A 12,342-nucleotide genomic window follows, 5' to 3' on the forward strand; every position below is an offset into this window, starting at 1 on the left:
ACACCTAATAATTCATATCATTGAATTCAAGGCAAAACAATCTTTACATTAGAATAGGCAGGGGCCGCGCGAACGCAGGCCCCCTCTGACACAAATTATGACGTAGGCTCGACCACTTGGGCCGACCTTAGACAGGCGCCCCTCCTAAGTGCAATGGAGGTCGCCAATCTAGGCCATGGGCCTTATGGATTGCCCATCGACCCCGTCCAGGTAAGTATGTTACTTCTTTTCCTTTCCTCAATTTATGTAACCTCTCTTCTCATACTCCATCCCATGACCTTCCGATGTGGTATAGCTAGTTTCATGTTTTTCCTTCACAAAAACAGAGTTGAGAACTCATTAATTGATTACTACTATGGTATAGTAGTAGTACTAACGAGTTTTTATAGAGGGGAATGAATAAGAGGAAGTGATGGAACTCATTTCAGCAATAAGTTGTTGATGGAATGAGGAGTAGAGAAAATAACTTTTTTTTCTGAAATGAATCTGTTGTCATTAAATGGAATATAATTGAATTTGTCAAATTAATTAGATTGGCTATCCAACACAGTCACGGTAATACATAACATAATAGATTAATAAAAATTAGACTCGAATTGTTGGGGTTTTATTATTATAAACAAAACACCCTCCAAAAAATGGCATATGCTGCTTGAATTGCGACGAGCACACGGTATTCTTTAGTAAAAGGCGAAAGAATAGTTCGCTATGTGGTCGACGCGCAGCTGCGTGAATTTGGGGAAGGAGCAATTATAGATATTTATTAAGAGTGGGCGTGGAGCGTTGTTTCGTGTCTTAGCGATGTGGGAAGACAAAATGTGGTATTTGTTGGTGTGATGAGTGAATATTTCACTTGTACTATTATGGAGTACCAAAGCGCAGCGACCAGATTTCAAACAATCTCCTTCCATTACTACAGGCACAGCTACTCGAAATTTTAGATGCTCGTGTATTGAGGCATGGATGTTTCAAAATGTAGAGAGAGATAGATATCATATGGATGAATTCATTGATGGAGTGGATGCACTGTCTTTATCCGACAAATAAAGAATCAGCCTTCGTATCTACGTCCAAACGTTGGACCATCCCACACGCACTCTTGCCTGACCTTCAAGAAAAGATGTTGATGGAAAAACCAAGCCTTCAAGATTAGTCATTGCCCTTTCTTCTAATTTTTGCATAAAAATGCTAAAACAAATAAATTCAAAGACAAGCCACACCATACATAAGGAGAAGGGAAAGTGGACGTAAGCTGAAACCTCCACACTGAGAAAAGTTCCTAAGGAAAACTAACAACTTCAGCTATCAAGGAGTGATTGTAATAATTGCCTTTTAACTTAAACAAAACGGAGCTAAGATTCCAAACAACCCCAAACAGATAGTGATAGCACCGCAAACCCACAATATAAAAAATTATCAAGTGCACACAACCAACATTCATAATATTGAAAAGCAGTGCTCAGATTAAAAGGTATACGCCGCAGCATTTCACATACGCAAAGTCGAGAAATTAATCTTTGCTAAACTCGAGCCTTAGAGCCTCCACAATATCACATAATAGCCAATAGGCTAGTACTAGGACTAGCCAAAAACACCGTCTGCCACATCATCAAGGACTTCCTACAGTCTGCCACATCATCAGGACTTCTCACAGCCCAGTAATAGGCTAGCACTAGGACTTAAGGCTGACAATTTTTGGCACGACACGAACCCGCACGAAAATAATGGGTATGTGTCAAAGCTTATTGGGTTCGTTTCCTTATCGTGTCGACACGATAACGATACGAAAATTTCATGTCGTGTTCGTGTTACGCGTTAGAAAATAATATTAATATATTATAATATTATTATTTATTTTAAATTTTAAATTAGATTCGTGTCTTGTCGTGTTCGTGTCGTGTTTGTAGAATGATGGTTTTTTTCTTTGCTGGATTTTAAATCAGATTGTGTACTTAGATTATAAGTTTTTAATCTTATTGTGTTATCAGGTTCCTTTCGTGTTATCAGGTCGTATTATTATTGTGTCGTGTCATATATGTGTTGTTATCGTGCCGTGTTGACCCGGAGTGGTTCGTATCGTTAATGAGTTTGTGTCGTGTTCGTGCCTGAGGGTAGTGGGTCGTGTTCGTGTTCATGTTTGTTGTTTTCTTAACGGGTCGTGTTCGTGTTAGTTGTTATCGTTTCGTGTAGTTATCGTGTTGACACGATAACGACACAACACACACGATTTGCCACCCCTACTAGGACTAGCCGACGCCCTAGCCCTCCCGAGAAAAAACCAAACACCAAAAACAACAACAAAGAAATGAATTGGAAAAAAAACATAGGAAAAAATGAAATGGGAATATGATATTTTAGAAAAAAAAATTAAAATAAATAAATAAAATCGGCTAGCCACTCTTGTCCGCGCCCTAGCTCTAGGGCGTTGGTTTTTCGTCCGTCCTTCTAGCCTAACGCAATAGCGGACTAGCCGAACGCCCTAGCCGCACGCCGATGGCTAGGGCGCCGGCTAGTCCGCTATTGTGGATGCTCTTCCTATGGAATTGGGGAAATTTTATTAAATAATTGTAGGTGGGTGAGAGAAAAGTTTAGTGTGTCCCAACTTATTAGAGTCAGTTTTTACACTCAATTTGAACATAATTCATACTTCCGCTCTCCTGTTAGAAATGAAACATTTTCCTTTTTGGATTGTCCCATTAAAAATGAAACGTTTCCTAAAATGTAAACAACTACTGTATCTCAATTTTTTTCATCTCTCTTACTTTACTCTCTCATCATTAACTCACAAAACAACACTACATAAAATCATGTGTCAATTCCCAAATGTTTCGTATTTAAATGGGACGGAGAGAGTACTTTAACGGATCGTCTGCAAGGACCATGGCCTAACTTGACGTGGTAGCACATAAATGATCAATCTTGGATTGTGGGAAGCAATAGAAACCACCATTTTGGAGGTTGCAGCGAGGAAGCAACCGTGTAGGGAATGATAGACATCAATATCATAGGAAAGATGAATTTGGAGGTGACAGAATCAAAGCTGCGTGCAATTGTAAGTGTGTTCCAAATTTCCAATAATGCAATGAATACTTATAAAACATAGTAGTATACTATAATTATACATCACAAGTTAACTGCCTCCGGAAAATAAATCATAGTACAAAAAATGCAAGTACATTTCATTATTAAATCAAGAAAATATACTAACAATAACAAAAGTATTTTTAAGTATAACAGAAGTATGTACCAACAAACATAATTATTACTAGAGATGTAATATCTTGTAGCAGAGAGTTCAAACCAGTATGCTTCACAAAAATTCCGGCATATATACTTTCACCTCATTCTACATAGTGCAACCCACAACCCACAATTTCTACTCAGTGGAAATGCCATTTCTGATCCTAAGAACTCCGCTCATTTTTATCGGGACCTATGATGATACAGACTCCACAGAGACCCGATGACAGATGAAGACAAGAATACGCACAAGGCCAAGTTATCCTACAAGAATGAGATATCAATGTATACAAAAGATCCAAAAAGAGCAATTGGGGCAGAAAGTGCAAGCTAACAACAATGTCATAACTATCCAGAAACATCAAGTGGCCAAACTGCATATTTATGTATATCATTTTTTGGAGCCTTAGAGCAAATGGTATTGATAATAAAGCAAGCTAATTCATAGAGGTTCTAATTCATGAGAGTAAAGGTAATATCCATAACGAACAACATAAATTTTCAAGATCAAGAAAGCACTAAAACAATCCAAAATTCTACAACTCAAGCAACTCGTAAGGCAAAGCCAAACTTACAGCATAAGCTTGTTTGAATGATGCATCCTGATTGACATCTTTTTCGGAACTTCAACAAGTAGAATAAATTGGTCATGCGATTTGGAGCTAACTTAGTTTCTTTCTAAATTCTACATGTTACTACGTGAACCACCTAATTCATCCTTCCTAACGCATGTGTGACACTTTCACAACCACATTAGTAGGCTAACTATGACAGGTACACTCCATATCATAAGTCATCACACAAAGCACTTTAATTAGAGAGAGAGATGCAAAATGTATCCAGCCAGCCATATTAGAATCCAACAGCACTAGTTAAACACAAGTCACAGAAACATCACAACAGAATTATTTATCAGCTTCAAGTGAATCTACATGAAGACCATGAGACTGTCACCCTCTGAGTGAAACGTGAGCCTAACTGCATGAAAATTCATGTTCTGAAACCCATGTACTGATAACCCTCGCCTCTAAAGCTGTTCTAACTTATTGACTAAGATGATCCAACAGTTCCAGCAGAGCCAGCTTCACGTTCTTGGCGTCGACGTTCTCTCTGTGTAAATCCAGCATCAACAAGTGAAAATAAGAACAAAGCAACAGATGACAAAACACTAGAGTAGCAATAAACTTCAAAGTTGCACAGACAGGACACGATAAGGAGCATGAATAACAGTTAGGTTGCGTCTCTTTAAATGGAAAACTTTGCCAAAACAATCAACATAAAAAAAGGCAGAAAAATAAACATGTTGAACAATAGCCATCCAAATTGTGGAATCAATGACGCAAGCATTTGGTGGATAAATACAGTAGGAAGTACCAAATGCATCTTCATCAAAGGGAAAACTAAAAAATACAAAATTGATAGCAATAATCATCTAACAGAATAAAATCAAAATTGATATCGAATCCAAATTTTATTTCGGGTATCCAGTCCCTAATTTGATTTTGATTTTACTAAAATAAATTATTTGTTCCTATAAAGTCAATGGGTTAGAAAAATCAAATTGCACATAACAACATGGATATGATATTATTCATTTGTGATACGCATCTTATATTCTTCAGTTAAAGAGGAAAACATTACATAGGTTGGATTTATTAAATTTTATCAAAATTTTAGGTGATTAAAATTTTCTCCTTGCGCCGAGTTAAATAAATTCTTTTAACTTATCCATGTACCTTAATTTATTAATCGGTGTAAGCCATGTAAATAAGCAATGCGAACAGTTACTATTTGGGTATGCATACAGATTTAAATTTTTTAAAATATAAGCGAATTGGCTTTTAGAAAAATATGCACATTGACTTTTTAAAAAATACAACCCCAAAAAAAAATTGGATTTAAAAAAGATATAATTTATTACGAAACATGCAATCAATATTTTAATTTTAATTTCTTAAATATTTAAAAATATCTAAAAATCAGAATAAATACATAATTCATAATTTTTTTAAAAAAATCGGATAATTCGGGTATACCCGATCAGGTATCGGGTAACCCGATATCCGATAATCCAAAAATCCACTACCCGATCTCGATCCGAAACCCGAAAAATCGGGTTTCGGGTATCCAATTACCCGACTTTTTCGAGTTTAGATATCGAGTATCCAATACCCGATATCCATTTTGACAGGCCTAGATACAGACGTGCAGGGAGAGATTAAAATCTCGCAACTCATTTTTCTTTTTCTTACCTTAAATTCATTGTATTAATTCTAAATCCAACCCACCAAAACATTTTTATATTCTAAATTAAAATCTACATATTTCTAATCTCTTTATCTACTACCATTATCTAATGCAACTAATGGAATCTAATTTTACTCATGACTTTTGTATCATTAGACAAGAGGTGGATATTTATGCGATTATCTCGTTTAACTTTCTTTATTTTCAATATTAAGGGTTAACAACACAATATAGGCTTCATTAACAAAACACAACATAGTAAAATATGTTAAGAATAAAATAATACATTCATGCACCACTTTTAGTGAGATGTCAGTTTTCTGTCCAGACCACGAGACCGACTTTCAGATTTCAGAATATGTGGGTAAGACATGAGACTTTTAGGAGCGAGATTGCTAGAATCTGGGAGGCAGATACAGGTTACAATGGCATGATGAACCTCCAGCTCAAACTTATCAGAACCAAGAACTTCTTAAAGGTTTGGAACAGAGAGATATTTGGCAACATCATCCAGAACCTAAAGGATGCAGAGCAGGCAGTGCTTGAGGCACAGATTTTATATGATACTGACCCGACCCCTGCACATAGAGCCGAATTCAGTCGAGTGTCTGCAGAGCTCATCATCACGGCCAAGATGGAGGAAGAATTCTGGAGGCAAAAGGCGGCGGTTAGATGGGCTGCTGATGGTGAAAGGAACTCCAAATTCTTTCATGGATGGGTCAGACAGAATAGAGTTAAGTCGAGGATACATACGGTCGAGTTTGGGGGGCAGGCACTGACGGAAGAGACAGAGATCAGAGAGTCGGCGGCCGCCTTCTTTCAGCAGCTTCTGACATCGGACGTGGGGGACCTTGTAGAGCCCAACTTATCTCTTATCCATACACTTCCAGACTCAGTTGATCAGGAGGCTCTGTGTTCACCGCCGCGGGAAAAGGAGGTTAGAGATGCAGTGTTTGGGATCAGTGGTGATAGTGTGTCCGGGCCGGATGGGTTCACTTCGTTGTTCTTTCAGTCGTGCTGGGACACTGTTGGGAGGGATGTGATTGCGTCTGTGGGAGACTTTTTCAGTGGGGCATTTATGCCCCGAAGCTTCACGGCGACCATGATCGTCCTCATTCCAAAGAAGCCTAACCCGGTCAATTGGAGAGATTTTAGACCAATCAGCCTCTACAATGTTATGAACAAGATCATCACAAAGATCCTTGCCTCGAGACTTGCACCTCTACTACCCCTTGTCATTGCACCGAATCAGAGTGGGTTCATCAAGGGCCGCCTACTTAGCGACAATGCTCTTCTGGCTCAAGAATTGATACATGACCTGGGGAAGGAGCTCTCGAGTAGAGGGAGGTCGCCCAATTTGGCTCTCAAGCTGGATATGGCAAAGGCGTATGATAGAGTCCAATGGCCGTTTCTACTCAAGGTTTTGGAATCGATGGGATTCTCACAGACCTGGGTGGATATGATCAGGAGATGCATCTCGTCATGTTGGTTTTTTGTCCTGGTGAACGGTGGCCCGGCAGGCTTCTTTCAGTCATCCAGGGGGCTGAGGCAGGGAGACCCCTTATCACCTTCCCTCTTTGTGTTGGCGGCAGACTACTTATCGAGATGCCTTGACAGATTGATCAAGGGGGATAGAGAGATGGTCTATAGATGTCGGAAAAAGGCCCCCCGTTATCACTCACCCTTCCTATGCGGATGGCATCATTATTTTCTCGAGAGCTCATAGAGAGGCGGTGGAGAAGTTGGTCGGATGCCAGGACCACTACATAGCCGTGTCTGGTCAGCTGGTGAACAATGGGAAGACACATTTCTACTTGGCGAACGAGCACATGGAGTTCGCTGACACTGTAGAGGAAGTTAGAGGATTTCAGATAGGGACAATGTCTTTCACGTACCTTGGGGTGCCGATTTTCCGAGGGGCGAGGAGGGAAAACCATCTTTTGCCACTTAGGCAGATGCTGATGGACAGGATCCACAGCTGGTCCCACCGACATCTGGCTTTTGGGGCTCGTCTGGCTCTGATTAAGAGCACACTGGCCGCCATCCCGCTACACATCTTACAGGTCATGAGCCTTCTGCTTGGATTTCTAGACGAGTTGGAGCAGATATTGGCTAGATACTTTTGGGGCACAGTTGGAGAGAAGAGGAAGCTGCACTGGATTTCTTGGAGATAGATTTGCTTGCCTTTTGAGCAGGGTGGTTTGGGTATTCGCCGCTTCAGGGAAGTGGCAGTGACTTTTGGGTTCAAGCTGTGGTGGAGACTGCTAGCTCAGGACTATCTCTGGGCCAGTTAATGACCCAGAAGTACAGTATCATTCCTTGTCATTTGCATACATCCCCTTGTTGGTCACATGATAGTCCTACTTGGCGTCGTTTGCATCGTATTTGGTCATACATGCATGAGTTTATTCATTGGTCCTTGGGTGAGGGGAAGATCAGCTTCTGGGATGATGTCTGGCTTGGGGCTAGCTCCATCCGGAGTCTGTTCATCCCGGGAAATGATCCTCCCCAATCTCAGGTCGTTGCATCATATTGGCATGAACATGCATGAGATGAGGATATGCTGCATAGTTTATCTTTCAGGTTTGGCGTACCTCTCGATGTGATAGAACAGATCAGAGCCACGCCGATCGAGTTAGGGGCGAAGGATGTGAGGCGGTGGAGTCTGACTAGCCATGGCGAGTTCTCTGTGACCTCAGCCTGGGAGAGCATCCGGACTAGACTGCCGAAGAGGGAGATTTTTGGTCTTATTTGGAACCATGGGTTGACTCCTACCATGTCGGTGTTCATTTGGAGGTTACTGTTTGGTAGGCAGTTGGTGGATGAGAAGTTGCAGGGGAGGGGAATTGAGTTAGCGTCTAGGTGTCAGTGTTGTAGGTCTCCTTCGGTCGAGTCTCTCAGCCATGTCTTTTTTTCGAGTCAATCGGCGGTTTCTGCATGGGAGTATTTTGATGCCTGGTTTCCTTCCTCGCACACAACAATTCACACGAGCACCGATATTGCACTTAGACTAGGTCACTAGCGGAGGTCTTCTTTCCAGAGGGCTCTCGCCATGCATATTAGATTTCTTGTTCCTTGTTTGATTGCTTGGTTTCTTTGGACGGAGGGGAACGGCTGCAAGCATGGACGTCGTCCTTTTCGTCATTCACATGTTATTTGGCAGGTCACTCACCATCTGCATGTGCTAGTTCTGGCCGGCAAGATCACCTCGACTCATCGGAGGGGATGCTCACCGTCGGTTGATTTAATGCCTTTCTCCCCCAGACAGCGTGTTCTGTGGTCGCTCATGGTCCTATGGCATCCCCCTGATGTACCTTGGGTGAGGCTGAACACAGACGGTGCCTTCTCTACATCGACACTGGCGGCGGGAGAGGGAGGATTGGTTCGTGGTTCTGATGGAGGCCTTCTGCAGGCTTTATATGCTCCGATAGCTGCATCATCGAGCTTTGAAGTGGAGCTTTTGGCTCTGATTCGGGGTTTGGAGATGGCTATGGAGCTTTCTACTCACATTTGGATAGAGCTGGACTCAGCGGCTCTGGTTAGTTTGTTGTCATCTAGACACTTTGGCTCTGCGGATTTTAGACACCATATGGCTTTGATCCGGAGCATGACAGCTCAACGGCATGTTCGATTCTCACACATCTACAGAGAAGGAAACAGGGCTGCTGATTTTCTGGCAGGTAGGGGTGTCCAAACCACTGCCCTTACATATTTTGACCAAATCTCTGCGCCACGGTATCTGAAGGCGCTAGTTAGGATGGACCAGCTGGGATATCCTAACTTCCATTTCCGACGTAGAGATGTGGGTTGATCTAGCTCTTCTGGTGGTTGGTTTTGGGCGTTTTTCGTTTCTCCCTTTAGTGTATTTAGTCATCTTTTTTCCACTTGATAGAATGGAGGATCCCGACTTGTGGGTCCTCTACTTTGCACCTTCATGTTCTTATTTAGATCTTAGTCATTTTTGGGCTAAGATCATGATGTTGGAACATTATATTTTGATCGTATTTACGGGTTGGGGGTCTGCCTAAACCCCCGCCCACAAAGGGCGTTTTTGTTTAAAAAAAGCATAAATTAATACATAATGAAAATAAATAAATAACATAAAAAATAAGAATTAAATTGGGCAGGATACGGACCCTTCTAGAACAAATTATGATGCATACTCAACCACTTGGGCCGATCTTAGGCAGGCACCCCTCCAAAGTGCAATGGAGGTCGCCAATCTAGGCGATGGCCATTATGGTTCGTCCATTGACCTCATCAAGATAAGCATGTACCTTAATTTTCTTTTCTCACTTTAATGAATTTATGTTCTCATACTCCATCTACCACAATTCCAATGTGGGATTTGGTAATTAGTTTCTCACTTAATTAGTTTGGAAAAATACCCATTGATTGCAAGTGGGTATACAAAGTGAAGTACAATGCTGATTCTATGTTGAGAGATATAAAGCTAGATTATTAGCCAAGGGATTCACACAACTTGAAGGTGTCGATTCCTTGGACACATTTTCTCCAGTTGCAAAACTCACAACTGTTAAAATGATGCTGGCTCTAGCTGCTATCAAGGGATGGTCTCTGACTCATTTGGACATCAACAATGCTTTCCACTATGGTGATCTAGAAGAAGACATTTATATGACATTACCACCGGGGCTTGAAGTGGACTGGATGGCTGTTGAGGGGGCTACACCAGATTCAACTTTAGTTTGCAAATTGAAGAAATCCTTGTATGGTCTAAAACAAGCTTCAAGACAATGGTACTTGAAACTGTCAGAAGTTCTTAAGGATTTTGGGCTACAACAGTCAGCGTCCGATCATTCTTTCTTCTGTAAATCAGATGGAGCAGCTGGATTCTTTGGCATAGTGGTATATGTTGATGATATCTTGGTTGCCACCACTGATCCAGAAATGACTAATAGCTTCAAGGATTTCCTCACACAACACTTCAAGTTCAAGGGTCTTGGAGTCCCAAAATATTTCCTTGGACTTGAGATAGCAAGAAATAAGAAAGGAATCCAAGTTTGTCAAAGGAAATACACCATGGATCTTCTTAAAGATACAGGCTTCTTGGGATGTAAACCATCTTCTGTTCCCATTGATCCAGTTAAGAAGTTGCAGTTGGATTCAAGTTCACTTTTAGAAGATGCTTCTAAATATAGAAGACTCATTGGAAGACTGTTGTATATGTGCATAACTCGGCTAGATATCACCTTTGTTGTACACAAGTTGAGTCAATATGTGTAGAAACCTTGCATTGAACACTGGCAAGCAGTTGAAAGAGTTCTGAAATATCTCAAGGGAACTCCAGGTCATGGATTATTTTACTCCAGCAGCAGCAAACCTACTCTGAGCATATTTTCGGATGCAGATTGGGCAGCATGTCCAGATACCAGGAAGTCCATGACTGGGTATTGTCTATTCCATGGAAATTCTATGATTTCTTAGAAGGCTAAGGAACAAAATACCATTTTCAGATCATCTGCTGAGGCATAATATAGAGCTATGGCTTAAGCTACGTGTGAGATAGTATGGGCTACAACTATACTTGAAGACTTTGGAGTAAAAGTTGAGAAGGTAGTACCGTTGTATTGTATAATCAATCAACTATATACATATGCTCTAATCCCGTCTTTCACAAGAGGACTAAGCATATAGAGATCGATTGTCACACGGTTAGAGAGAAATACTTGAAAGGGATCATCAAACAGTTGCATATTAGAAATAATTGGCAACGGGCTGATATCTTCACCAAACCCTTGGGTGAAGAACCTTTTACTTCTATCTTGAGCAAAATGAACTTTAGCACTATATAAGGTCCATCTTGACGGGGCATGTTGAAGATAGTGAGCGTGATGCATATTTCATGCATGGATGATTGAGGGATGGTGATACACGTTGGAAAGCAAGGTTGAGCTGGAGCCACGTCACTCACACGTAGACTCCCAGTCATCATAAGTGTGAACGGGTGACAAGTTAGTTAAGAGTTAGTTAGCAAGATATTTTGGTGGTGATCTTCACCTAGCTAGTATAAATAGTATGAGCTTTTTGATTGTAACATCATTATCTTGTATTCTCTCTTTTGATATCAATAAAAAGATCTTTCCTTCTTCTCCTATTAATGGAGTTCTGATTATCATTTTCTACACTCATTTCCAAATTCTCTGATTTCTAACACTTACGACAGCTGACTTTCCATTATAACTTTGAATTGATTGTCTAGTATTGTCGTCCATCTTTTTAGCTTCGATCTCTTTAATTTTATGAAGATTTCTTTTGCTTGAGAGTTTTGCGTTATTATATACACCCAAATTGCCATTTTCTAGTATAAAGAAATTCAGCTGAGTGAATGACATTGCAGTTGCAGAACTTGCAGTTATAGTAATAATAATTCTCTGCTTCAATGAAGAATGCTGATGGTCACAGACAGGTGGTGGAGATGAATACTGAAAATCGGGGCTCGTGATCAAGATTATGATTCTGCACTGATGAGATCGAGGCCTTGAAGATGTTGCAAGGATCGAAGAGGTTATTGATGAGAGGTCAAAGCACTTTGCCAGGACGAGTTTGTGGATGAGAGGAAGATGAAGTGTCATGAAAGAAGTGGAAGAGGATGATTGAAGATGAAGAGAAAAACCATGTTTTTTATTTATGTACTAGTAGTAATTGTTTTAGTGTTGAAGATGAAGATGTGGAAGTGGACGTAGACGTGAGCTCTAAAAAATACTCCTAATTCATTTCCCTCAAACTAATGAAACATATTATGAAAACCATTCTTCAATATAAGCTACAGAGCAACAACGTACTGAAAAAATGCACAACAAGAAAATAAGACCAAACGAGCGAGTCACATCA

The 12,342-nt window shown here is 40.6% G+C and overlaps 1 long non-coding RNA gene, 2 other non-coding genes and 1 pseudogene across 3 annotated transcripts; all 4 read right to left on the reverse strand.

The window, feature by feature from the left end:
* Positions 1-57: 57 nt before the first annotated feature.
* LOC121790641 lies at positions 58-218 on the reverse strand. The gene has a single exon (XR_006048355.1). It is a non-coding gene; the product is annotated as a U1 spliceosomal RNA (small nuclear RNA).
* A 391-nt stretch (positions 219-609) lies between these two features.
* On the reverse strand, positions 610-727 carry LOC121790635. Its single transcript, XR_006048349.1, has one exon. It is a non-coding gene; the product is annotated as a U5 spliceosomal RNA (small nuclear RNA).
* Positions 728-3,240: 2,513 nt separating this feature from the next.
* LOC121790625 lies at positions 3,241-4,714 on the reverse strand. The gene is made up of 2 exons (XR_006048342.1): positions 3,816-4,714; positions 3,241-3,504 (listed from the first exon to the last, which is right to left on the reverse strand). It is a non-coding gene; the product is annotated as an uncharacterized LOC121790625 (long non-coding RNA).
* A 4,897-nt stretch (positions 4,715-9,611) lies between these two features.
* Positions 9,612-9,760, reverse strand: LOC121790631 (annotated as a pseudogene).
* Positions 9,761-12,342: the final 2,582 nt, after the last annotated feature.

The sequence above is a fragment of the Salvia splendens genome, unplaced genomic scaffold (assembly GCF_004379255.2).
Source record: "Salvia splendens isolate huo1 unplaced genomic scaffold, SspV2 ctg569, whole genome shotgun sequence".
Lineage (NCBI taxonomy): Eukaryota > Viridiplantae > Streptophyta > Magnoliopsida > Lamiales > Lamiaceae > Salvia > Salvia splendens.